The sequence below is a fragment of the Diplotaxodon limnothrissa genome, linkage group LG12, assembly GCF_057381915.1.
Source record: "Diplotaxodon limnothrissa isolate DT_005_m linkage group LG12, D_limnothrissa_male_GT1.1, whole genome shotgun sequence".
Lineage (NCBI taxonomy): Eukaryota > Metazoa > Chordata > Actinopteri > Cichliformes > Cichlidae > Diplotaxodon > Diplotaxodon limnothrissa.
Window position 1 is genome coordinate 5,893,642 of NC_140607.1, and position 27,216 is coordinate 5,920,857.

A 27,216-nucleotide genomic window follows, 5' to 3' on the forward strand; every position below is an offset into this window, starting at 1 on the left:
AATAATTAAGTTTAGCTTCTCTGCTAAGATACAGTAGCTAGCAGTAAAATGTGGACCACTGCTGATGCAACAGCACAACAAAAGAAAAAACTCTGCCTGCTTGTCCTGTTCTGCCCAGAAACAGAGAACGCACAGGCCAAAAAGCCTGAGAATACAAGTTACTGAGAGCAAACTTAGAAAAGACCAGACTTCATTGTAACAGGAGCCCAAATCACAACGTTCCTGTTATATAGACCACACTGAGGCTGAGGCTCTCTGTAGTTAGGACACACACCATTAAAATGCGTGGGATATGCAGTGGCAGGCAGATAGTAATAGAGGGAAAGGACAATGACAGCACTTTTCTCCCTGTGAATATCTACAACACTGGGACAGTCATGTTCCAGCACAGTGAACCAAACCACAGCCCTGTCCAAGATGACTTTAACACCATAAAACCCAAAGGGACGGATGCGAGGAGAGGAATGTAGAGCAGAAGGAGAGTTAGAGTAGACCTGAGTCTCAGAGAAGAGCAGTTGGAAGTGCAGGTAGAGAACCAAGGAAATTATTTAGCAAACAGCAGGAGAGAAAGGCATATTATATTGCAGAGAGTCTTTCTCTGCAAGCGGTGAAGCTGATAGAACTCAAAGGGATGATACTCTCCAACCTTCCCCCCACAGAAACTTACCAGCATCTAAAAGATCAACTGATCCTTATAAAAAATGAGTTCAACACCTCACTGCTGGAGCTGAGAGTGGAATTTCAAAACCTCCAACAAGACAGAGACACTGTGAATATTGAGCTTAATGCAGTATGAGTAGAGCCCTACCCTCAGATACTAGACAATAAACAGCCTGAGAGAAAGCAGCTCAAGAGAATCAAAGCCAATCTGCTGTGATTGAAATCAGTATAGAGTAGACCGACAAGTATTCAGCTACCAGACATCCACCTGGGACCATCAAAACCCCAGCCACAACTAATGAATCCTCACCCACAACCACCAGCAAACCAGACAAATCCGCATCCACTTTCATAGAGAGCTCCAGGGAAACATTGTCAGCATACATACACTGATGCAGACTTTAAACATCTTAAGAATTTTCCAAATGCGTTCAGACGAACGAGAAAGTCCACTGGGCCACTACACATCTTCCACACAACTTCCTCTTCTCCAATACAGTTATGTTCAAATTCTACTAAAAGAGTTGGTTTTGTTACTAAACATCTATCCACTCCAGCTATGCATTAATAACAGATTTTCAACTGCACAACCTCAGCATCTGCAACCTGGATCACTACACAAAGACACAATGGACCGGCTGACCAAGAGTTCCAAGGATGCTGCTTTTTTACGCGACCGAGGCAGACAACAAACTCTAAAGCTAAATGCTACAAAGAACAGTTTCCTGTGTATGTTAAGCAATGCTCCCTGGATAGGTTGCTGTTCACTCTGTTTGGGTTGTCAGTATATTCAGTATTTAATATAAAATAATATAAAAATGCAAAGGTTTCTTGCAACTAAGCCGCAGCCAAGAAACCTAAAGGGTTTAGCGAGTTTCTGTAAAAGAGAAGTGGTCTAAAATCGCTCCTGAGATATGTTCAAACCTGGCAATTGACTACAAGAAACGTCTTACTGTTGTGCTTGCCAACAAGAGTATCTCCTATCAAATACTAAGTCATGTTTTGCTTGAGGATCAAATATTTATTACACTCAAGTTTCTGGATTTTGGGTTGATATTCTGTCTCTCTCAGTTAAAATATGCAACTAGAGACCATAAAAATGAGAGACTGTTCATTTCTTTGTAAGTGGGCAAACTTCCAAATTCAGGAGGTGATCAAATCATTATCATAAACTTATTGATTCTTCTTTAGTTCCCAGTGATTTATCCGAGAAACATTTTTTTTACTCACTTGCTCCTTTTTGAGATGCAGATTTGCTGCATCTGCTTTTATTGCAATGCTGGTCAATACTGAAATTCACTAGCTGCATCTGTTTGTTTCTAAATTTACTGATCATACATTTTGCCCTGTTTGTGGCGGAGAGAGTTGCGGCTGACTTATGGATACTACAAGTCCACTTCTGGACTACAGTACAGGATTGCATTTCTGAAGAAGAGAAAAATAGATTTGCAACAGACCAACAGATTTGAGAGTTGTCATGGAATTAGGCAAACAGATTGTATGTAAATGTCAACTTGACCTGGTTCAGTCACAAACTCATAGCAGACTGACTCTATCATATTCCTGCTGTGTCACTGCTTTATCACCATCTTGACACACCAAAGTCATTTTGAAGATGCCAACTGACTGCAAGCGATCTCTGGTCCCCATCTTTGACTCTTTGAGCCATTTTAAATGCAAGGTGATTCCATGTTTATTGCACATGGCTGCATGAATCCCTAGCAACACTTATGAAGCTTGGCTGACGGGCATCTCACCATCGAGTTCTATATCATAATGTACCTTGGTTGGATGGTTGAAGAGGGTACAGTTCGTCCAGCAAAAAAAACCCCCTATTCTTGCTGTACAACTGTACAGTGTCCTGCCCCTATGACAACAAAGGAACTTGTATATTTTGTGAGTTCAGTAGGATATTACAGGGATTTTTGCAGAAACTAAGTATTACAACTATCTGATCTGTCGAAAGGACAGGCAACTTTTTGTGCAGCGCTCCAGTATTGACAACCCTATGATCTGATTATCCCTTTTCACTTCAGGTAGATGCTAGTTAGATGGTGGTAGCTGCTGCTCTTCAGCAAGCTGTTGACATGGTATTTGATACGAGCACTGTAAGCCTTGGTCTGTGTTTGCGTTGAACATTTGTCCCTCTGTGTTGTCTTGCAGCTTCCTGGTTGGTAGAATTAATTATTGTATCTTGGGACAACAAGTTAGTCTTCCTGGAGCATTTAAGAGGTGGGTGTTTTCGCCATTCGATCCATGGTATTTGCTTTGTTGGCTTCAGCCTGGTTATTTTAGCTTCTACCCTCCACAACATCATACACCTAATATTTAAACACTCATCCAACTTCTGACACACTGATAACACTGACTAATACACCTCATAATGTGTAATCATGTGTTTTTGATTCTCTTGGTTAATAATGTAAATTTTGGTTAAAGCTGTGTCTCTCTCATTATGTGTCTTGACACAAGAGCCAAACAATGACAGTAAGCACTTACAAATCCTCAAAAATCTGATATATTACAATTAAGTAAAGAAGTTAAAAGGAAATCCAATTTCAGATTCATAAATTATTCAACTTGTTTTTGAGTGTAGGTTATTTCCTGAAATTTGAACTTAAGGTCTCATAGCAGCCATTTTCCACAGTGAAGATAAATTAGTCCCTAATAATTATAGAAGCATATGTGTGAGCACTGGGATATCATGGAAGGTATTATTCAGGATCATTAATTCAAGGGTTATGGAGTTTCTTTTGAAATACAGTGTCTTAAGTAAAAGTTACGTTGGGATGATTACATTTATACCTTACACACTTTATTAGACCAATATGTTTCATTATCTGGATGTTCATAGTTTGGAGGTTTTATGGCTTTATACAAAACATTGACCGTATGTGGTAATAGTCAAGTTGTTCAAGGTTGTGGCAAGAAACGTGAAAAAAATCAAACCCACCCACATCGACAACATTTGGAATCAAATCTCCAAAAAGTTGATTCTGTTCATCTGGACGTAGCGTTTTGTGGGAGAAACGTTTCGTCACTCATCCAGGTGACTTCTTCAGTCTCAGCTGACTGCAGGTTTCCCCAATCTTATAAACAGTACATTTGCATAATGACTGAAACCAGCCCACTGAAGGAACAATGGGCTGTGAGGTCAGTGCCTTAATCTTAATTATGCAAATTCTCATGACCATTGATCAACAACCACTGACCAAAACCCACTGATCAAAGACCATGAGTGCCATTCACAGAGAGTTGGGGAATGCCTGCAATCACAGCATTGTAAGATGGCGAAAGATGTACCCTTAGGCCCCCTCCTCGATTCAGAGATGGTCTTTCCCTTTTCACGTAAATGGCCTCCTTGACTCCACCCTCAAACCAGTGTTCCTCCCTGTCCAGGATGTGTGCATCCTCATCATTGAAAGAGTGTCCACTGGCCTGTAGGTCTGTAAAAATGCGTCTCAACTGCTCCGATACAAACCATGACATTCTCCCTGCTGTTGCCTTTTTGTAAGAATGCACCCAGAATCTCCACGTCTTCTACTTCTTGTTTAAAAGCATCTGGACCAGCGCATCATCACTTGTGTTGACTTCATTGCCCTCACAGCAGCGTGATTTTTGGGACAAATTCTTTTGGGACAGAAAATCAGCGAAATTTAAATAAATACATGTATTTACTTTAGTTTCAATTCAGGTTGGATTTTTTTTTTTTGTGTTCAGCGCAGATTTTCTGTGTGCGGAGACTGTGTCAGCAGTGCACGATTGCTCACGCGCTCAGCTTAGAGGGAACACTGGTTAGTGTGTCTGTACTTTATAAGGCAAGTTCAGATGTGGAAAAACTAGAATTTTGTGTTGCTTTTTCGCAACATGCTCGATCTATAATGGACTTTAATCTGTTCTTATTTTCAACAGTTTCATTTTTTTTGATGTTCTTTATATATTTTGAATCAGCATTTCATTATCACCATCTGATAATGTCTCTGACTGGAGTAGAGAATCATTTTGTGTGGAAGAAACATTAAATGACTCACGAAATTCCAATTTTTATATGAGTGTGCACAAAGCCTGAAAGCTTAACAGAGAAAGTTGATAAACTTTTGCTCCGACTGGGGTTTTAGTGTTTTATTTCAAGCCAGTTAAGACAAAGAAAGCCTGGCTCTGTTGAACTTCCTTCACGGTATACCCTTCTGGTGTCGAATCTGAGTTTGGAGACACATTAGCAGCATAGTTATGAATCAATATCAACCATATAAGAGAACACTAAGCTCATCAAACTACAACTATTTAAAACAAAACTACATTACCCACTGGAACAAAAACACATGGGTATGAATACAGTGCAATCGAACCAGTCTGTTGGCTACTCTTGATTGTGCTGTAGTTGGTCCATCTTCCAGCTGTTGAAATGAGCAAAATTACAACATACACTCAAAAAACAATTCGTTGCCATCATAAACATTAAAGTTTTTTTTTAATTAAAATGTAACTGAAATATATAAAATCAGAGAATTGAAAATTTGTTAAAATAATAATCATTAGGAAAATATGCTTATTGTAACCATAATGTAATCCAGTCAAGTAAATTTCATTTCACCAGATTCCGTTAAATTAAATCTTTCCACCGGCGTTACACACCGGCCTGGGGGGGCTGGAGTTGCAACACAAGAAAAAGAAGTAAATCACACAGCCACAGCTTTACAATGACTAGTCGTTTTATTAACTTGACAGGTAGCGAGCGTCAGAGTGGGCATGGCCAAAACAACAAACAAAACACACTGGAAATGAATCAGAACTAACTTACCTATGGTGAATCAACCCCAAAAGAAAATACAAACCTCTAACCTGTCTCCCTACCCGAAACAGGAGAAAAAGGTTGTAAAAGAAACGGCTTCCCACCCTTACAGCTACCATGTCCAGATACGACTCTCTAAACTGTTTTTACTGCAGCCCAGCTCTGTCACACGCCACGAAGGGCCCCAAACATGCAGCTCACTGGAAACAGGAAGTAGTAGGAGAGGCTGCCGGCCCAGTCAGGTCCCAATTTGTAGCTGGCCTCATTCCCTCTTCCACCAATGGTCAGCCTCCACCTGGAAACTTACATAACAGACATCACAGAGTAGAAACAATGCCCCCGCATGGTGTGGCAAGTAACAACACCACACGGCAACAATGACCTGGGTCATAACAACATTGTACTCACACAAAACAACATTTACACATAATTCAGTTACTCCAAGTCAGTATTTTTGGTGTAAATAATTTCAGCCACTTTTCATGGTGAATTTTATTTTATTTTATGGTGGGAACTCTGCGGTTGCTCCCTTCCCTATTCCGGCTCACTTTTCAACCAGTTAGCTATGACTGATGCATGATCCATGTCCAGTAAACTGCAGTTGGGATTTTGGATGACTCATGGGGTGAAAACCCTCTCCGTACACTGACCGAACAGAAACCAGTGCACAGACGGACACATTTGCAGGATCATAAATTACTGTATGACTGACCTACAGACTGGCTGTGTCTGTGCCTCTGACTCAGTCTGTGAGGCCCATTCTGTTGAGATAAATAAAGGATTGCTAAATTAAATATGAAGCTAAATATGAAGGAAAATCCATATTCTTGCACTCACACACGCACAACCTTGTTTGTCTTGTTTTTTGCTTTTTTAAATTGTATTTTTATTTTAATTAAAATCAATTTTGGATTATTATTATAATGTAGACCCTGCAATAATTTAATTTAACAATAATTTAAATATTATAAGTTTTATGTTTCCAATGATCAGTGGTTCAATTGTTTTGTGCATACACTTAGTTTCATAATGTTCTTTAATTACACTTATTTTATTTTCTGTTTTACTGGGAGATTATTATCATTATCAGTTTGTTTTAACTGCCAGGTTTGTCACTAAGGCTCTAACAGGAAATTCTTCTGCAAAAATTCTTCTGTAAGAGTATCTGTTGTACAGCATTGTGTGTCGACTGACAAAAATGGTGAGTCATGGTATATGCAAATGGATAAGAGAACCAGTCCAGCTTGCACATGAGCACTGAGGTTGTAAACTGACAGATATTGCAGCCCTGGCAATCGTTCATTTGACATTTGTATGTGGTTTAGAACAGCGGTCCCCAACCCCCGGGCCTCGGACCGGTCCGAGGCCCGGGGGTTTGGTTTGGTTTGGTACCGGGCCACGAGAGTTGAGGCTCAGGTGTGAAATGTGTGGTTTTCAGGGTTTTTATCGGTTTTCAGCGTTACTTTGTTATCGTTTTTATCGTTAACTCGGTTTTCCTGGGACTTTTCACGTGTGTTATGAATAAATCTTCTTTTTTTCGGTACCGGTACTAGTTTTATTTTGTTGTATTTATCCGCGACACCTTAAAGGCCGGTCCGTGAAAATATTGTCGGGCATAAACCGGTCCGTGGCGCAAAAAAGGTTCGAGACCGCTGGTTTAGAAGGTAACATGTGAACTATGAATTGCATCATTCCTGGTTCCAACCTGGAAGCAGATCTGTTTCACATTTTTCTCTATTGTTTCCAGTAATCTCAGTACTGGCACTCTCAAATAAAGTCTTAATTGTTTCTATAACTAATTTTATCTGTTATTGCTTGGTTGTTCTTCTTAATGATGCCAGTAGCTCTTGAATTCGCAATTTTGCAACTGAGGATTTCGGTATTCTAAGTGGTACAGTATCTTCTCATCAGAGATGATGTCTGGAATCTGGCCTCGAGCCGCCATCCCAGTTCAGGGGTTATAACCCTCCATGCTCCGATTACCACGGTGACTAATTTGGACTTCACCATAAGCGTCTGTTTGAAAAAAAGAAATAAATAAAAATAAGCATCTGTTTGTGTTGTTCATCAGTCCCTTGTGCTTCTAGATCTTGTCATGCTCATTCTTTGTGTTGCTACTGTCAGATAGAATTGACACAACTATCACAACTGCCATCTTGTATTCCTTGTCAGCTACCACTATGTCTAGTTTGTTAGCCATCCGTTACTTTTCCATCTGGAACCTCAAATCCCACAGGACATTTACTGCGTTGTTCTTGATCTCTTTCAAAGGTGTGTCCTATTGATACTTTTAATCCATAATTAGAGAAGATATCCCTGTACACTATCTCATTCACTCATGTTTGTCCGAATATGCAGTCCCAGGTTGCATCTTAAATCCTGCTATGTGCTAGAATGTCTTAGGAGCATCTATGCACAGCCTGCGCCTTCATAGCAGTGGTACATTCCTGCTTCTGTGGAGCTGTTTTCTGGTCTCTGTCCTATCCTTCAGACTGTCCTTTCCAAGACATTTCTAGCATTTGGGAAAGTCAGCAACTTCTTCTATCTGTCCATTATAAACCCCATTTAGGGGCTTGGTCTTCTTACTTCTCCTCCTCATCCCTATCTTTCCTCAGCTGCCTCAGGCACTCTGATAGCAGTTCATCCCAGGGGTCCATCTTCCTGATGTATTCGTGGATGCTCATTGTTTGATTGTAGCTCTGACAAACAATAATCCTCACCCTCACTCTGTTCTTTGCTCATAGTCTGAAGATGCTGACTTGCACCTTGCAGCCCTTCAGCACTGGGGGGAGGTTTCACATCTTGGTTTCAGTGGCATGTATCTCTTTTTTTGGCCATCTTATTATACCAGTTGAGCATCTGATGAGTGTTAGGGGACATGTGTTGATGGCTGAGATCTCGTTCCTACTATTGAGCTGTCTTCTCAAGACTGACCTTACCTTCTGGAAATATTGTGTTTGGCTGTGTCTGACCTTCTGACATTGTTATAGTGGTTCCCACTCAGCTGTGTGACACTGAGGTCCCTGTTGCTGTCCTGTGTGTGGGCTAATGTTATTCAACCTATTCAGTCCCGATCACCTTCCCTTTCTTTGCCACCATCCAGGATATCTTTACGTCCTATATGGTTGTGGGTCTCTCTGCCTGCAATTTTGTATTGAAGCTTGGCCACTGAAAAATATCCCATTCGTTTGCTTTGAGACTCTTGGCTTGCTCTTGTAGTTTTCTTTCGTTATCCATTTGCACCATGAAGCGCTGTCCGATCAGTTTGGCAGCATTTAGCTGAATCTGAGTAGAGGGTACAGTCCTGTACATTTTAACAATTTATCTTACTTCTATCAGCAGCCACATCATTGGTGGACACTAGTGACCTGGTTCAACTGGCAGTCATTCATGCCTATGCCATAACATTGGCTCCACTAGGTATGCTTCATGAGATCATGGGCTGTTCCTTTCTTTTTCCATCTATTGCCGTCATTCTGGAACAAATTCATCTTTGTGTCATCAGAATGATTTTTTCAGAACTCCAAAGACTCTTTAGATCAAAGTCTAATCTGGCCTACCCGAATGACGACCCACTCAACCCAGCTTTCATTTCAGCCTGTCTGTGTTGCAGTTCTTTTCTGCAGTGGTTGGAGTGGAGGTGCGGTTTGTTTCTAGTCAGCAGGAATTGCAACACCTTTGGCCAGTGTGTCTGAGCACTACAAAAGATCTTAGAGCTTCCTTGCTCTGTGGCTTTCCTACCTGAGACACCTCCTTGCTTTGTTTTCTTCTGCTAAACAACATTGCATACACTTCTTGCACTCACTTATAGCACTGATCATACTGAATACAAACACCATGGTTAGCTTATGTTCTTTCTTTGTTTCTTTAATTTAAAATAAACACTGTTTTAATTGGCATTTGTGTGCATCAGCCTTTTTCTCGTGGCTGTGTGGTCCAGTTTGTGACACCATCACTTTTGACCGCAGACTTACAGAAGACAGTACATTTAAAACCAGCTCTTTTATCTGCTTAATTTGCTATTGAGGGAGACAATAGCCCTCATATGGCCATGAAACTGCTTGTCAATCAAATATCTAGGTCCCTCCAAAAATCGGGTTTTATGAACTAAAATACCTTAACAGTTAATGCAATATTTTTGTTAAATGCCTTGAATAAAAGCTTAAAGTCTGCACTTCAATAACAATCTGTTTGCTTCACTTAAAATCCTTTTGCATGGTATAAAGAGGCCAAATGAATAGATTTTATACAGTAAATGTCCCGTAACTGCAAACAAGGTGTCTGATCTATTTAAATTTCTTGCTATTATATATCATTATTATTTAATGTATATCATCTCCTTTCACCTATACCGCCAATAGATATTCATTTTTATCTTATATGAACCCTCTGTGGAGATGCATACGGGTGGGGGTTGAGGCCTATGCAGATAGACAGCTGGGACATGTATTTCCAAATATTGGCAAAAGACAGGTGAAGAGAGTGAATCCTTTGTATCCTCAACTGAAGGACGTTTCTGGATTCTTGTATCCCCGTATTCTTAAAATGTGAGATTATTTCAATATAATATGCACACATGCTGATGCAGATGAATAAAACCAGCCCTTGTCTACCTACTGTCTCACAATGCCCAGCAGCAGACTGCAGCTTTGTTCTAAATCGGAGGATCATATCAAATCTTGTCATTAGGCTTTGTTACCAGGACAACAGCCTTGCTCCAGCATCCTCTGAGCCAAACTCTGTCAGGATGGCAGCAGCGATAGCAACAGCAAGAATAAACCTATAGATGAAAATAAAATAAACATGGGGTTAGAATTCGTGACAGAAAGCCTTCTTTTTCAGATGACCTGTTTTTTTTTTTTCTTTCACAGCGACCCAGGTCCAGTACCACTGACTGTAGTGGAATGTGATGAGCCTGTCAAGTGGAGAGTGCATCCGTATTCAGACTGTGGGCAGATGTACGCTCTTGTTTTTTTGCCCCTGATATTATGTGAGAAAGCCAAGGCTGTGAGTTCACAGCTCAGATAAAGACCTGAATAATTGGCACATGGTTATGTAATGTGAGCCATTGGAGTCCATACAGCAGTGTTGTATTATTCATTGCACTAGTGGAATATGTAAAAGCACAGCTCCAATCCCCTTTAGGTCTAATTAAAAGACTATCACCCACTTTACAATAGAAACTCCAGGGGATACAGTGTAATCACGTATTAATAGAATGATTACTAAAGAAATAAAGCTCCTTACACTGATAAGAGCTTCTGAATTTATAGCACAAAGCCACTGTTAAAACGAATTCACATAGATTTCACTCTTGTGATCTCAGTTCAGCTGAAAAATTGAGACCATGAAGAAGTCTTTGAAATGCCACAAAAAGAGTTGGATCCCACTCATAAGGATTTGGATTGGAGGCTGAAATATTAGATGCAGATGGGCACCAAGGGTGTATTTATGCTTGCAGAGATGTATTATCTTGATAGTCATAACCAGGGACTTGAAACATTGGGGGTGTAGTCCAGCCTAGATATTTTTACATTTTTACCAGATAATTACACAGTGCAAGTCATTTCAGAGTAGAATAAATATAAAATGCAAAAAAAAGTGCGGTCTTCAAAAGACTTTTGGTCAAGTGTGTAGGCAGACTTTCATTATGCGAAATCAAAGTGAACATAATGACTTCAATCAGAGTTCTTGTTCAACTTCATTATCATTTTATCTTGAGCAGGAGTGAAACTCTAAGAAAATAAGACTCGATGTTAATGAAGCAGTCACAGCTTCATTTGTATGTTGCTAGTTCTTTGTTCAATTTTTAAAATTGACCACATCTGTTCTCACAGCTTCTGCTTTTATTGTGTGACAGCAGATCCTTCTGAACTGTAACAAACTCTGGTAACTCGGTGTCTTATCTGTCTATCTGATATTCTGCTCTTCTTCATCTCACCAGCAGTTCTTATGGAGGCTCATCTGTTCTCTGTTCCCCCCTCTGTTGTTTTCTTCTCTTCTGTCTGCTTATGCCAGCAGATAATGATGAAATCTTTAAATTATTGATGTGATAAGCATGTCTTATTTAACAATTTACTTCATAGTTACTGTTGAAATCTCCCAATTCTTTTGATCTTTGGGCTGAAGGAAGGACAATACTCGGTGTATAGCAATATCGTCTTTTTCTTCAAAAGAAAGAAGAGAAGCTTATAATTTGCTGCCAAATGAAACATTTTATGTGGTTCAAGCACATTTCACTTCACTTCATGAAGCCTTCACTGGACAGACTTAAATGTAAACACATGGATGCATGACTGCACAGAGTTTCTGTCATACAACAGTAGTTTGCCCTTAGAGAGTTGACACAGGGCTTAAATCATATCTCTACAGTGCATATTTTCTCTAAACACAGTTATCATTGGGCCACCACAGTCCTCTTGAGCTTGGCAAGATCAGCTCATATGGTTTTAGTGCAATCAAGTACACTAACTTATCTAACAGGTAATACATTATCTGAAAGGTACTCACACTGACCTTGTTCAATTAGTCTCTATGCCAACAACCAGCAAGTAGCACAACAGCCAGAAAAGTGAGATTTTGCCTGAAATTGGGGAGAAATTGATCTTTATTTTTCCCTCTTAATGTTTGTCCATCAGCCAACCAATGAGCAGCGAGACAAAGATATCACTCCATGCCCAAATTTATCAAAAAGCTGGAATCTTAGGTTGCTTGCTTGCTCGATCTGGAAATATGGATATACAGTAAATCTTGCAAGTATAGTTTAGGTGCTTGTAACTGGACCAAGTTTCCCTCTTGCTCTTAGATTTATAAAGTGTGTTTAAAACACTTTGCATGTTGGTGTTTAAATCATCCTGATTAGGCTACATGCATTCTTGTTAGACATGGGTACATAACCCTGGAGGCTTCTTTAATGCAAAGTAATAGATAAGCAATGTGTCATTTCTTTGTATTTTGCTAGGAAAATGGGAATTAAATATAGTAATTTACTGAAAACTCTAATCAAAAAATGCAAATGCAGAATAAAATAGGCAGAAATAGAACTCATACAATTCTAACAAGCGTGAAAGTCAGTAATTAGCCTGATCACCTTTATCTTTCAATACAGCATGAACTCGCTTAAACAACCTTTCACGTAATTTCTGTAAGTAGTCTTCAAGAATTGTTTTGCAGGCTTCTTTAAGGACATTGCAAAGCTCTTCTTTGGATGTTTGTACCTTTTGTTCTGTTCTCTGTTAAGATGCTTCAATAATGTTGAGGTTTGGGCTCTGGGGAGGTCAGTCCATGACTGATAGTGGCCCATTGTGTGTTTTTCTATCCAGGTGTGCTTTACTACTAATACTTTACTGCTTTGGTAGCGTGTCTTGGGGTCATCGTGATGCTGAAAAATGAAACTTCTATTGAAAAATGAAACATCTGCCAAATCAGACACTTTCAAGATGGTATTGCATGATGAATCAAAATCTGTTGTTACTTTTCTGTGTTCATAATTCCATCAGTTTTGACAGAAAACCCACAGGTGTGTTTTTCTCCTTACATTCTCTGTGGATACTGAAAATTTGAACCAAAAATTTCAAATTTGAACCTGTTGCTATGGTTTTCAGCTCTTTTGTAATTCGGTACCCTCAGTCTTTTCTCTCTGTTTCCCTTGATTAAGAATGGCGTCTTGACAGCCACCTTCCACTGAGATCATTTCTGATGAGGCTTCAGTGAGCAGTTGATGGATCACATGAATCTCATCTCTCAGATCTTATACGTGTATGTCTGTTTTTTTGGTCTGCTACTTCTCACTTTCCTCAACTTGTCCAATTTCAACAAGTTATTAAGAAGACTGCACAGCATGCTAAGGAAGCACAAAATAGCTGAGATGCCAGTTTTTAGCTAATAGCCCATTCTTGGTGCAAACTGTTTTCATAGATTCATCCAGAGTAATCCAAAATATTATTTTTTGACAGCCTGCTAGTAACAAAGTACCTCCAGATAAAACTGTAAAATCAATTCTTTGGAACATTTGCAGCATTTTCTTGAATGAGTCAAAAGTCAGTGCTGAGTGGGTTAACAGATATAAAAACGTTCCTCTGACAATGTTCCAGTAAAAGAAGTGGATGGAAATTGAGTGGTACAAGCAAGTCCAATGAAAAACTGTGTCTGGCTTCTTTGAAGCAAAACATAAAGACATGAGCGGCTCAAGACTTTTGCACAATACTGTAGGTCACTTTATGATAATTCTCCTGACACCCTACAGACTTTTGATTCAGTTGAGAATGAAAGAGCAGATGTGTAGTCAACTGACTCCAAATTTGACTGTGAGTAGAAACAAAAGGATGGTGTAGCTTCACCCGCATTTAAGCACCTTGTGCTGCTCCTGTAGCTTTTTATTCTCCTGCTCTTCGAACCCAGGTTCTCAAAATTGAGTGCCGCTCGCATTCAGTTAAAGCTGACAATAAAGCACTCATCAGAGAGCATACCTCAGGTCACAGCTCAGCTCATTTGTACAGGCACCAGGAACTACCATTCATATAAAGACTCCAGCTTTGACTAAACATTGGCTTGGTTTAAAGGTAGGTCTTAGCACTGAGAAGACTGTTGTATGCTACAGATTGTGACATTGCTGCTGGCCTTCTCACAAGTGATGCATACTTTTTAATTACCTTCAACTTTTAAAGTTTGTATTTGCTGTTGTTTGCACTAATAGTGCTATTAAGGTCATGTTTTCATTTTCATTGTCTTGAAGGACTGTTTAAAAACATAAACAAATAAGAGAAAGTAATGCAGTTTGAAGCTATTGAAGGTTTTACATCTACTTTTTGTTTCAAGCCAATTAGTTCGTATAGAAAAGCAGGGCTCTTGTTCAAGTGAAGTTTCTTTTTTTCTTCACATTCTACCCAAAAACCTTTTTTTTATTGTCTTTATTTCATTTTGTTCTCACTTTGAACTGATGGTTAAGGTAACATCCACGATGTTGGTTCAGCTTTCATTTTCAAACTATTTTTCAACCATGACTACATGTTGAGGAAAGAGTGCTTGACAGTGATGGTTATTCAACATGGAAATGTTTGATGGGGGTAGTATTGCATCTCAAATCAACATGCCCTTCTGCTCAACATAAAAATTTTCTGATCCAAAGTTTGAACATATATAATGACTGCTGTAAAACTTTTCACAATATATATATTGAAAACAAGTCTGTCGACCCACTTTCATGCTTTTGTTTCACACACTGAAATCTGAGGGAATGTTTGAACTTGAATATCTCAAAAACTTACAAAGATAAAAGCCTGAAATCTGCCCCATATGTGAGAAAACACAAATAAAAACTTTTGAAACAAGCATTGCAGAAGAGGCAAATTCTGAATTATACATAGTCGAATTTCACAATACTGTAAAATAAAACATGGTGAATATGTTTCAATGTGAAATTCACAAAAGTCACAAACATGAAAAAAAAATGTCTTCAAATTTCATGTAGGATTTAGCAAGTAGCAAATTTATGACAAGTTGTACCACAAAAAATAAACATATCAGTAGACTGATTACTATCCAGATAGAACCAAATTCTGGAGTTTCCTGGTCGTTCTCTAATTATAACTAAGAAAATAATCTAGCCTTTCTATTCTTGAGGCTTATGAGTGGCTTGCACCTTGCAGTGAACCCTCTGTATTTACTTTCATGCTGTCTTCTCTTTCTCGTTGACTTGGATATCAATACCTACCTCCTGGAGAGTGTTGTTCACTTGGTTGGTTGTTGTGAAGGGATTTCTCTTGATTTCTCTTTGCCATGGAAATGATTCTGCGATCATCCAAATTGATTGGACCTCAAATCAACTTTAGCCCTTTAATCTGCTTACTTGATAAAGACATAAGGAAGGACTTGGCCACACTTGTCCATGAAATAGCATTTGAGTCAATTGTCCAATTAGTTTTGGTCCCTTGAAAAAGAGGGTGGTAAATGTAAAGGAGCTGAAGCTCCTAAATGTTAGGGTACCTGGGTCGTTGACCCACTGTTTAAGTTTATGGACTTTTGGACTTCATTTATTATGATGATGATCTGTTTCTTAGTCTTTGGCATAGTTTAGTTTTCTTGTGCCTCTTTGTTTCATCATTTGTCTTTCTAGTTTTTAGTCATTTAGTCTGTTGTGTTTCGTGTCTTGGTTTTGCCATTTATTGTTCTTGTGTGTCCTCCCCAGTTAGCTCAGCCTTGTTTTCATGTTTGCCTAGTTGCCTGTTTCTCCAGTCATGTCTGTGTGTCTGTTTCTCTCGCTCTGTCTCTTGTCCCTTGCTCTCTCCTCCCTCTGTTTCCTGGGTTTCATCAGTCTACGTTTGTGTGTGTGTGTTCCCCATACTTCCTGTTTTATTTTGATAGTCTCTTGATTGTCTGGTGTGTATGATGTTCAGCTGTGCTTCCCCAGGTGTGTTTTTCCCTTTGCCCTGATGTATTTAGTGTCAGCGTCTCCCTCTGTTCGAGGTCACAATCTATCTCTTGCTGCGTGTCCAACAAGGGCGTAGATTTGGCATGGACGGAAGGGACATGTCCCCACCAATATCCTGCGATTATTGAATTGTCCCCACCAATAATTTGTTCTCTTCGAGCGAAGAAAAACAAACCCGATAGCAAGAAGAAAAAAAAAAGATCTGTCAACATCTCATTCACCTAGCGGTGCAGAAAGTGTTAAATTCTCTACTGGAGTCCTACCTCATGTGACAAATACGGCCAAAGTGATTGGCTGTGCCTTTCAGGGAGCTCTGTTTAGTTTTAGCAGCGGCAAGCCTGCGCTGCGAGTACCCGCAAAGAGGAGAGGAGGATGACAGCAAAAAGGAAGAACCTGGATATAAGAAAGTATTTTTCAAAGAAACCTGTAAATCACTTAAAGTCAAGTTCACTCATAAAATGTGTCCATTGTAATAACGTTACAGGCTATGCTAGGCTTTGGCCCACATCAGTCTAAAATTGTATTTAACCATGAATAACGTGTTTTGGAAACTAACTGCACAACAGGAAGCACTATTAGTTCTCTCAGTCTCAGAGTAGCATTTCTAATTTTGATTGAAAGTGTCTAATTTTAACATTATATGTCTAATGTTAAAATGTTGGTGACACAATAATTTCATCCTAATGGTACTGACATATTCATAGGGTTAATTTTTGAGACAAAATATCATGAGGTAGTCATGATTTTGCAAATATTCCACCTTGTAGTGCTGTTTGCACAAATTGTTTTAAAAACAAGAGGAGAAGGCATGTGTTTGGCTCCTTCACATAGTGGACATTGAGTTGTTGTGTAGGGCACCAGTAGTCCATGTCTGTTGCTGTAACAGTAGTTCATGTTTAGAATAAAACATCCGAGCTCACTGATCTGATCGGGGCAACAGTGCCAAAAATGTTGTATAATTTTGCTGAGAGATACAAAACCCACCAAGTCATTCAGTGTTCCCTTAGTGCTAATGTGTAAGAGATGTTGGTGTACTATAACTGAACTAATGTTGTTAAGTCCTTAAAGTCATATTCTTTTATTGTCACGACTGTATTTGAAGCAATTTTTTTTGTATGATACCTGATTTATATGGATTATGGCTGAAGTAAACTAAAGTCTAAAATAGTCAGTCATTTGTTTAATAGTAATTTAACATTATATAATTCACATATAAAACTATGAATTGTAATTTTAAATGGTTTAAAAGCATGTAGAATAGCACATGTAGGCAAGTATGTTTCTCCTTTTTTTTTATCAAGAAGCAAAGACAAAAAGGAAAAAAAAAGAAACAGGGCAGGGTTCGGTGGTTGAATCATCCGTCCCCACCAATGCCAACACCGAATCTACGCCCTTGGTGTCCAGTCTCCATTAATTCTCTGTTCTAACCTGCCTGTTAGTATTTACCAGTTAGTCTCCCAGTTTTGTTTTGTTCTGCAAAACCAGCAGTAAACCTGTTGTCTGCAAATCTCACTGCTGCACACAGCATGTCCTGACACTGAACCCCGTTTGAAAGCTGGGAGTCTACATTATGTCCATGTCCATCATATAAGTGTAATTAGGATATGTTTCAGCAAACGGGGGAAAAGTGTCCAAACATATATAGACCTAGTTTTCTTTTCTTTTTTTTATTTTTATTTTTAGAGCTTACAATTTGGAATCATTTGCTAGAAGTACATAGTTTCTTTTTTTTTTTAATAAATTACAATCTGATTGTAAGTGATATCTGTTTTTGGTTTTACACTGTTTTCTGTCTGGCAAAAGGTATAGCTAAGGAAAGTAGTACTGCCAACTGGACTTTGTACCCTCTGCAGGTTTTCCTTCACTACTCCATGAATCTTCTTTGTGGTCTTCCTCTTTTCCCTCTGCCTGGCCGTTCCATATTCAACATTCTTTACCTGAGATATCCACTATCCCTCCTCTGCACATGTTCAAACCTTCTCCACTTTGCCTCTCTAACTTTGTTTCCAAACTGCTCAACCTGTGCTGTCCCTCTGGTGTACTCATTTCTTATCCTGTCCCCCATGGTCGCTCCCAATGGAAATCTGAAACTCCACCAGCTCCAGGCCTCCTGTCATTTTGTTAGTGAAACCATCTCCAAACCACTCATTATATAGCAAGTCTCATTACCATTTTGTAAACATTTCCTCTCACTCTTGCTGCTGTCCTTCTATCGCAGATCAAAGTGAGGAAAAACATGCAAAGTTATATAACAAAACAACAATATTTCACTATGACTGCAACTGATTTTACTCACAAGTTCTATTCCAATCCAAAGTTAGGATCTGGGCAAGTACACTCAAAATGCCTCAAGGTGTTTTACTTATTTTTTATTAACAAAGCTTTGGTATGTATGTATGTGTAACAAAACATAAAAAACATGTAACATTAGTAAGAAGAGAAGAAATGGCAGTAAAAACAACAGTCAGTATGGAATAGATATTGAATACAGATATTAAGGAACTGTAATAGTTGCTTTATTTCTGTGGCTGCACATATGGTGAATGGCATCTTACTAAGTTTGTAGTAAGTCTCAAGTATCTGAGAAAGGCTGCAGTTACTGACTTAAAATAAATGATTTTAATAAATGAATAATCAATACTTTAACATCTACAATATTCCAGCCAGGACATTAAAAACTTAATACTGTGCATCGCAAGTAGGCTTTAAAACCTAAGCCTAGAAGCAGGAAATATAGAGAGAACACAGACAGAGAATGTAGAGAGATCATCAGGGTATTTTGTTATGCACGTTTATTGCTGTTTGGAGAAGAAGACTTTCTCTCAGCACATATATACAGCACACTACCATTTGGACAGAAACATAGACTGAAAAAGAAAATGATGAAGTGAGTGTCGTGCTAAATTTACGTTAGTGAGAAAAGGATTCAATTGTGGCTTCATGGAACTAAGTTGAACTCAGGCACTTTTACCTTAATCTAAATGTAATGAACTGTCAAATTATTCCGGGTTTTTACTTGGTTCTGACATATAATAAGTAAGTGTAATAAAATGATAAAAAGGACTTTTGCTGGTAGCTTCCAGAGATTTTTTTCATTTTGCTCTTTTCTTTCCACTTCTACAGAACTAAAATTACACATTTACAGTTTATATCATTGCACTACAGGCTCAGAGTTGACCTTTGACGTTTTAGATTTTAAAAAAGTATTGCAATTTTGTGAAACTGTCATAAATAGTTCAGAGTTTTAAAATATTGGCGTTGCAGTCATTGACATGTGACCATCAATCGAATGAGTTCATTCTTGAGTCAAAATAAAGGACTGTGCCTAATTTGAAGACATTTGCTTGAGGCTTTTGAAAAATATCAAGAAAGACGAGTCAACAACATGTCTCGCCATGGTCATTGCAGATGCATGCAAGTATTATATTACCTCTTAGTAGATTTTTGATTGCAATAATGTGAGTGGGTCAATATGAATGCAACAGATGCATTCATGCTAAAGTGAGTGATGGGCCCTGTGGAAAAGTTCAAATAAAGTGTGTAATGCAGTGAATTAGTCATTGCTATTGAACTGAAACATACAAAGAAGCATGGCAGTGGACTACTTTTAACATTAGGGGACTTTGTTAGATATATCTAACTATATCTAATCTTTTTAACAGGAGTTAAACATCTAAACCATTCATCTTCTTCTGCTTATCCAGTCAGCCTATCCCAACTGTTATAGGGAGAAAGGTGAGGTACAAACTGGACATATTGCCCAGCCAGGATCTTATTTTCTATTAAAAAAATATTTTTGTGACATCTAATCCAATCCTCTTCCTTATTGACTACCTCTCTGGCGTTACTCACTCATCACTGGAGCAGTTCAAAAGCAATGATATGACACCACTAACAGTCAGAGTGCTCTTGAAAGGATAAAAGTGTTAGTACTTCTATCTGAATTGGTGTAGTATGACAGCAAATGAATAAATGTCAAAATTATTTAAATAAGTAGTGCTGTGGTTATTTTTCTACCCTGCAGGTGCAGAATTTAATTAATTTTTGTATAGTGTTGAAAAGAAAAAACAGTTCAGGTGCTGCTGAAACCCTAATTCATAAAAATACAAAGTGTAAAAAAGCAAACTGATAAAAAGAAAAAACAAACAAAGAGGAAAAAGAAAAAATCACAACACAAAGGGTAAAAAAAAGGTGTCCAACATGCTGAATCTTTTCCAAAGACGAGGTAATGGTGCAACGTTGAGAACGTTGTTTTTGGTGCAATTTAAGGAGCAGCCTACAAGCCCGGGATAATTCTCATGAGAAGAAAATCATGGAAGAAAAACGACACCGGTTATTTTCTGTTTTGAATCCGCAATTTTGTGTTGTTGTGCTGATGACAGCTTTTTGGCATCAGCACAGCAGCACACCACCACAAAAATGACTAGCAGTGCTGAAGGTTAGGAGTACTGCCACGGGCCATGCTTGTCATTTTTTCTCAACATTCAGGGGGTTGTACAGTGCAAATTTCTCTACAAAGTTGATATTGTTAACACTGTAAAATAAATTCTGTAAAAAAGGAAAAAAACAACAACAACAACAACAACAACAACAACAACCAGAAATTGACAAAATTCCAGCAGCTACTGCAGCAGAAATTAATGCTGTAAAATAAGAAAATGTATTTATTATATCTACTATAATATAGATTTTTTATATAATAAGTAATTTATAAGAAAATAGTTACTTTTTATACAATACTTTGATGTATGGTTAAAAAAGTTTTTAAATTTTACATTTTCACATACAAATGAAAAATGCACATGAAATGTTATTACAGTTACAATATGTTGTTGATTGCTGATCATATGCAGTATTATTGTAGTTGATTATTAAGATAGGATTTGCATGTGTTTAATGGTTATGAACATTGAAAGAGTTGCACTTAATAAAATATAAGCTTTACAGAAAAATGTACAAGCACTGTTGTATTACAGCATTAGTACGTTTCAATTTTCAATAGAATGATGGAATTTAGTTTTACAATGAAAAACTTGTTATTATAACATTATCAACATTTAGCAAAGAAGCAAACAATCCTAAACTTAAAAGGACATTAAACATTGCTGATGTAAGCAGATATCTCCCACTTAATTCAGTTCAGTTTTATTTATATAATGCCAAATCACAACAACAGTCACCTGAAGAAGGTTCTTTATATTATCTGGTAAAGTCCCCACAATAATATAGAGAAATTGTCAACAAAACGACAACTCCTTATGGGCAAACACTTGGCGACAGCGAGAAGGTAAAACTCCCTTTACGCAGGAAGTAATGACAGAACCACCTGCCGTGACAGACTGGGGGTGAGCGGATTGAGACAGGAGAAAAGATACAGCTTGGAAGAGAGCCAGAGATGAATAATAACTAATGATTAAATGCAGAGTTGTGCATAAATGCACAGTGAGAAGAGTACATGAAGAAGAAACAGCGCATTATGAGAGACAGTCCAGGCCAAAGAGACATAATTAGAGGATTCAGGGTCACCTGTCAGATTATATCTGTTTTCCCAAAATCCAACCTGGGGCCTGAAAGCTAAAGGCTCTGCCTCCCATGCTACTTTTAAATATCCCACGAACCATAAATACGCCTCCAGTCTGACACTGAAGTGTTCTTTTTTCATGATATGGAAAGTTTTTCATGATACTATGACGTCTTTAGGATAAGATGGGGCCTGACTGTGCAAGATAGAAACAAATATAGAACAAATTTTTTTTTGTTTCAATCCAGGAACAGTTGACAACAGGTCAAAGTCACACTGAAACAGAATGGAACGACTGCCTATTTCAAAGAAATGTAGCTAAAGGCTGTCGCTCTCTCCTTATCCATCCTGATTTATGCTAGTGTCTCTCACAACTGATAGCATGAGACTGCACCTGCAGCCCAATCAGGTCGCACAAGCATTCCACCTGCTTTAGAAATACAAATCTATACATGCTCTTGCAAGAAGGCTTGTGGTGTCATGAGGAGAGCTGGAAACGGGGCTGTTTAATGGCACATATATTGTTCACACTCACCAACTTGAATAACTTAAGAATAAATCTATACAGAAGGTTGTTTTTTGTTTTCCTTGTTTGTTTGTTTTTTTTAATTGCAAGAAATGAAAAGAAAGGCACACCAGAATTTAAACAGGCTGATGCATGAATATGTAATCTGACATCATTTACTACACTCAGTATACCGTGAAGTCTTTTTGTTATTAATGCCAGAGGAGGTCTGGAAGTTTACAGTTATTGAATTAGCAGCGCCTGGCCTGTACTGAGCTCTGACAGGGCTGCATTTTGTTAGTTAAGCCCAGAAACACTAAACACAGCACATACGGGTGTATTAACAGCACCTGACTGATGCCATTGTTGCTGAAGGCTTTTTGCTCACTTTTTGAGGGTTGGATTAATTGTGGTGGAGCTGTTTCTAGTTGGCAGTTAATTTCTGTAATAGGTTTTCCAGTAGGGTTATTTCACGGAATAACTTCGTAACAGTCATAGTTTATAAATATTTGTGGTCAGCTTGTTTATAGTTATTTAAGATAGTGCAAGAACCATACATGGACACGGATTTGTGGTTGGCTTGTTTAGTGAGAGTCCTGTGTATATACTCACATTCATCATTATCAGTTTCATGTAACCTCACACGTTCTTAAAGAACATTATAGCACACGTATCCCCTCTCGTTTATTTCCTTTCACTGACTTTCTCACACATACACAAACACATCCGCTCCTCTCGCCTGCCCACGCATTTGGCCCTGCAGATCTTCCGCTGGTGTTGTTGTCAGTCTCCTCACACCCTGGTGATACTGTAGCAAGATAAAATCACCAGCCCACGTGGACCGAAGAAAGGCCAGCATGGGTTTGATAATTGGAGAGTGAGGGGGAGAGGGAGAAGCAATGCAATCAGACTCGGATAAGAATGAGACCTTAATTTGACATTTTTTTCTTTCTATCTATAGAAGGCTTTCCTTTGAGCTCCTCAACCCCCCTTGCCTGCAAACTTACAGTATCACTGAATTCTAATTAGAGAGCACTTGATGAGAGTGTGTGCTCACGGTGGCCTAGATAGTCTGACTTCATCGGTATGAGCCTCGGTGCCCTGGTGCAGTCGGTCCCCAACTGTGCCATCAAACGAGAGCTCTAGTCTCTGAGGGATGCTGGAAAAAGGAGCGTTGGGGGGGTAGTGTGAAGTACACGGAGAGATAACAAGACTGGGCATCACCAGAGGTGGTGGCAGGGGGGAGGAGGTAGATCTGAGGGGTACATTAGTAAGGCTGCGTATTTGAAGTTTGTGTATGTGTGTGATTATCAGAAACATCTTTTAACACAGGGCTCTTTGAATGCTCAGTGTTGTGGTGCTAACGCTGAACACTGCTGTGATATAACAGCAATTATAGGTGTTCCTGACTCCTATATAATCACTAACAACTACTACACTGAGCCTATTGTACCCTGTTGTTTAGAGTGGACTTAATTACAGCACCCTAACAAATTATGTCGTTAATGTTTAATTTGGGGATTTTGATGTTTTTACATTTAAAATGATGCAGATTTGCATTTGAGAAGAAAGTCTATCCCTGATTCAGGAGGAAAAAAGTAGTTTTCTTCTGCATCATAAAACACTGGACCAGCTGTTTATCCTCTCGAGGATATTTGAGGGTGCATCGGAGTTTGCTCAACCAGTCGACATGTGTTTTGTGGACTTGGAGGAGACATCTGAGCATGTTCCTTGGGGTGTCTTGTGGTGGGAACTTGCATGTATGGGGTATGAGGCTGTTGTTTCTGGTCACTCTGTTCTTGTACAACCATAGTGAAGGTTTGGGTAGCAATGTTTGCACTGACAGTGGGTTAGACTCATGTCTGCTGGGTGCTACGACTACCCTTCGTAAAAGATTCGAGTCACAATTTGTTTTTTTGAGAAAATCTAGGGTTAAAGAGAGTGGAGTATAAAAGTGAAGCTGTCACTTTTTAGATCCCTCTGCATTCCTACCCTCACCTATGGTCACGATACAGGTGCATGTGGCAGAAATGAGCTTCTCCCAAACAGTGGCTTGGTTCTACCTCAGTGATAGGGTGGGGGATTCAGTTATTCGGGAGGGGCTCTCAGAGTAGAGCTCCTAGTCTTCTATATTGAAAGAAGCCTTTTAAGGTGGTTCAGGCATCTGACTACGATGCCTCCTGTGTGCCTTCTGGTCAAGGTATTCCAGGCATATCCTAACCGGAAGTACATGGTGGGCAGACTCAGGACATGCTGGAGAGATTAAATTGCTCAGCTTGGTTGGGAATATCTAGGTGTCCACCAAGAAGAGGTAGATCAGGTGGCAGGGGAGAGGGAAGTCTATGAGCAGTCCTTTAGAGCTGGCTAGCCTGTTATTTCATCACCCAAAATAAAAACAGGAAAAAGGAAAGGTTTGAAATACAGGGGGTGCAGAATTATTAGGCAAATGAGTATTTTGTCCACTTCATCCTCTTCATGCATGTTGTCTTTCTCCAAGCTGTATAGGCTCGAAAGCCTACTACCAATTAAGCATATTAGGTGATGTGCATCTCTGTAATGAGAAAGGGTGTGGTCTAATGACATCAACACCCTATATCAGGTGTGCAGAATTATTAGGCAACTTCCTTTCCTTTGGCAAAATGGGTCAAAAGAAGGATTTGACAGGCTCAGAAAAGTCAAAAATAGTGAGATATCTTGCAGAGGGATGCAGCAGTCTCAAAATTGCAAAGCTTCTGAAGCGTGATCATCGAACAATCAAGCGTTTCATTCAAAATAGTCAACAGGGTCGCAAGAAGCGTGTGGAAAAACCAAGGTGCAAAATAACTGCCCATGAACTGAGAAAAGTCAAGCGTGCAGCTGCCAAGATGCCACTTGCCACCAGTTTGGCCATATTTCAGAGTTGCAACATCACTGGAGTGCCCAAAAGCACAAGGTGTGCAATACTCAGAGACATGGCCAAGGTAAGAAAGGCTGAAAGACTACCACCACTGAACAAGACACACAAGCTGAAACGTCAAGACTGGGCCAAGAAATATCTCAAGACTGGTTTTTCTAAGGTTTTATGGACTGATGAAATGAGAGTGAGTCTTGATGGGCCAGATGGATGGGCCCGTGGCTGGTTTGGTAAAGGGCAGAGAGCTCCAGTCCGACTTAGACGCCAGCAAGGTGGAGGTGGAGTACTGGTTTGGGCTGGTATCATCAAAGATGAGCTTGTGGGGCCTTTTCGGGTTGAGGATGGAGTCAAGCTCAACTCCCAGTCCTACTGCCAGTTTCTGGAAGACACCTTCTTCAAGCAGTGGTACAGGAAGAAGTCTGCATCCTTCAAGAAAAACATGATTTTCATGCAGGACAATGCTCCATCACACGCGTCCAAGTACTCCACAGCGTGGCTGGCAAGAAAGGGTATAAAAGAAGAAAAACTAATGACATGGCCTCCTTGTTCACCTGATCTGAACCCCATTGAGAACCTGTGGTCCATCATCAAATGTGAGATTTACAAGGAGGGAAAACAGTACACCTCTCTGAACAGTGTCTGGGAGGCTGTGGTTGCTGCTGCACGCAATGTTGATGGTGAACAGATCCAAACACTGACAGAATCCATGGATGGCAGGCTTTTGAGTGTCCTTGCAAAGAAAGGTGGCTATATTGGTCGCTGATTTGTTTTTGTTTTGTTTTTGAATGTCAGAAATGTATATTTGTGAATGTGGAGATGTTATATTGGTTTCACTGGTAAAAATAAATAATTGAAATGGGTATATATTTGTTTTTTGTTAAGTTGCCTAATAATTATGCACAGTTATAGTCACCTGCACACACAGATATCCCCCTAAAATAGCTAAAACTAAAAACAAACTAAAAACTACTTCCAAAAACATTCAGCTTTGATATTAATGAGTTTTTTGGGTTCATTGAGAACATGGTTGTTGTTCAATAATAAAATTATTCCTCAAAAATACAACTTGCCTAATAATTCTGCACTCCCTGTAGTGTAAATTTAGGAGATCACATGAGATTCCTGATTCTGGTTTTAACATTTGTCTCTTCCAAGCAAGTTTTGCTCTTGGAACTCACATTCCTCTGGGAAAATCGGTTCGAGGACGGTCCACGGACAAAGAAGGATCAAATACCTGGAGCATATTAATGTCTGCAGGAGTAATGGGTGGAAGGCCTGGTGTAAACCCACTGAGCTGGGCTGCAACGGGTTCCCGGGAACAGTCTCTGCACTACACACTTAGGCTTCTTGGCACTACAGGATAGCAGGGGAAGAAAGCCACCAAAAATATCACTAAAAGTGATAAAAGAACTTCCTGGTGTCTGTGAATCAAGACAAGAACCATGGTTTCTTCACCAGGGTTTTTCACTGATGATAAGTCCAAGCTGCCCAACAGTGCAGTTGATGTTTCTTTAAAGTGAGAACATGAGAAAAAAAAATCATTGAGGGAGCTGAGTTGAGGGAATAATAGATGCACATTAGAAACTCAATTTTAATGTGGAATATAACAATTACGTTTCTTTATTTGTAAGAGTTTGGACAAAAAGGTTAATGAAGCTCCAAAAATTATAGTTTTAGTCATTAAACAGCACATTTGGATTTGGCTTAGTATAGGATGGGAAGATGACCACAATGAAGTTGAAGAGGGTCACTCTACAAAATGTTCTCACCTGTGTTAAGTCATTTAGCATTAGCGACTACAAGCTGTTATGCCCGAGCTTTAGCCGTGACAATAATAATAATTACGAGACGGCCGGAGCTGAAGAATCAAAGCATCCATTTGGCAGATGAGCTTCCAAATGACCCACTGAAAAAAGAAATGGCACCTGGCCAGCAAACATGTCAGCGCTCTCTCCTTCTTTCTCTCACCTTCTCGCTGGCGCTCTTTTACCCTCTGTCTCTATCCCACATTCAGAAGGCCATTTAAATGACATAGATGCTCACACACACCACATTTTCTTTATAATGTGTTACTTATCGTTGCTGTGCACACATATAAGCATCTTTCCATGTATGTAGTATGTATGTATGTATATTTGGACATTCGAAGTATTCTTGTGAAAGGAGACACCTTCTTTTTTCAAAGAATAAATAAGTCTCACCTACACACAGAAAAAATAAAAACAAAAAGAACACAAACTCATCACTTTCCCTGGTGTAATTCCACACTGTGTATTGCTTCATGCAGGGATGTGGCTGCAGAGGAGCTGCATCACGCTAACTACCAACTACAGAGACAGGGAGGCAAAGAGAAAGAAGAAGAAAAAAAGTCAATTAGAGAGGTGTGATAAACCAACACATCACAAACCACTACAGA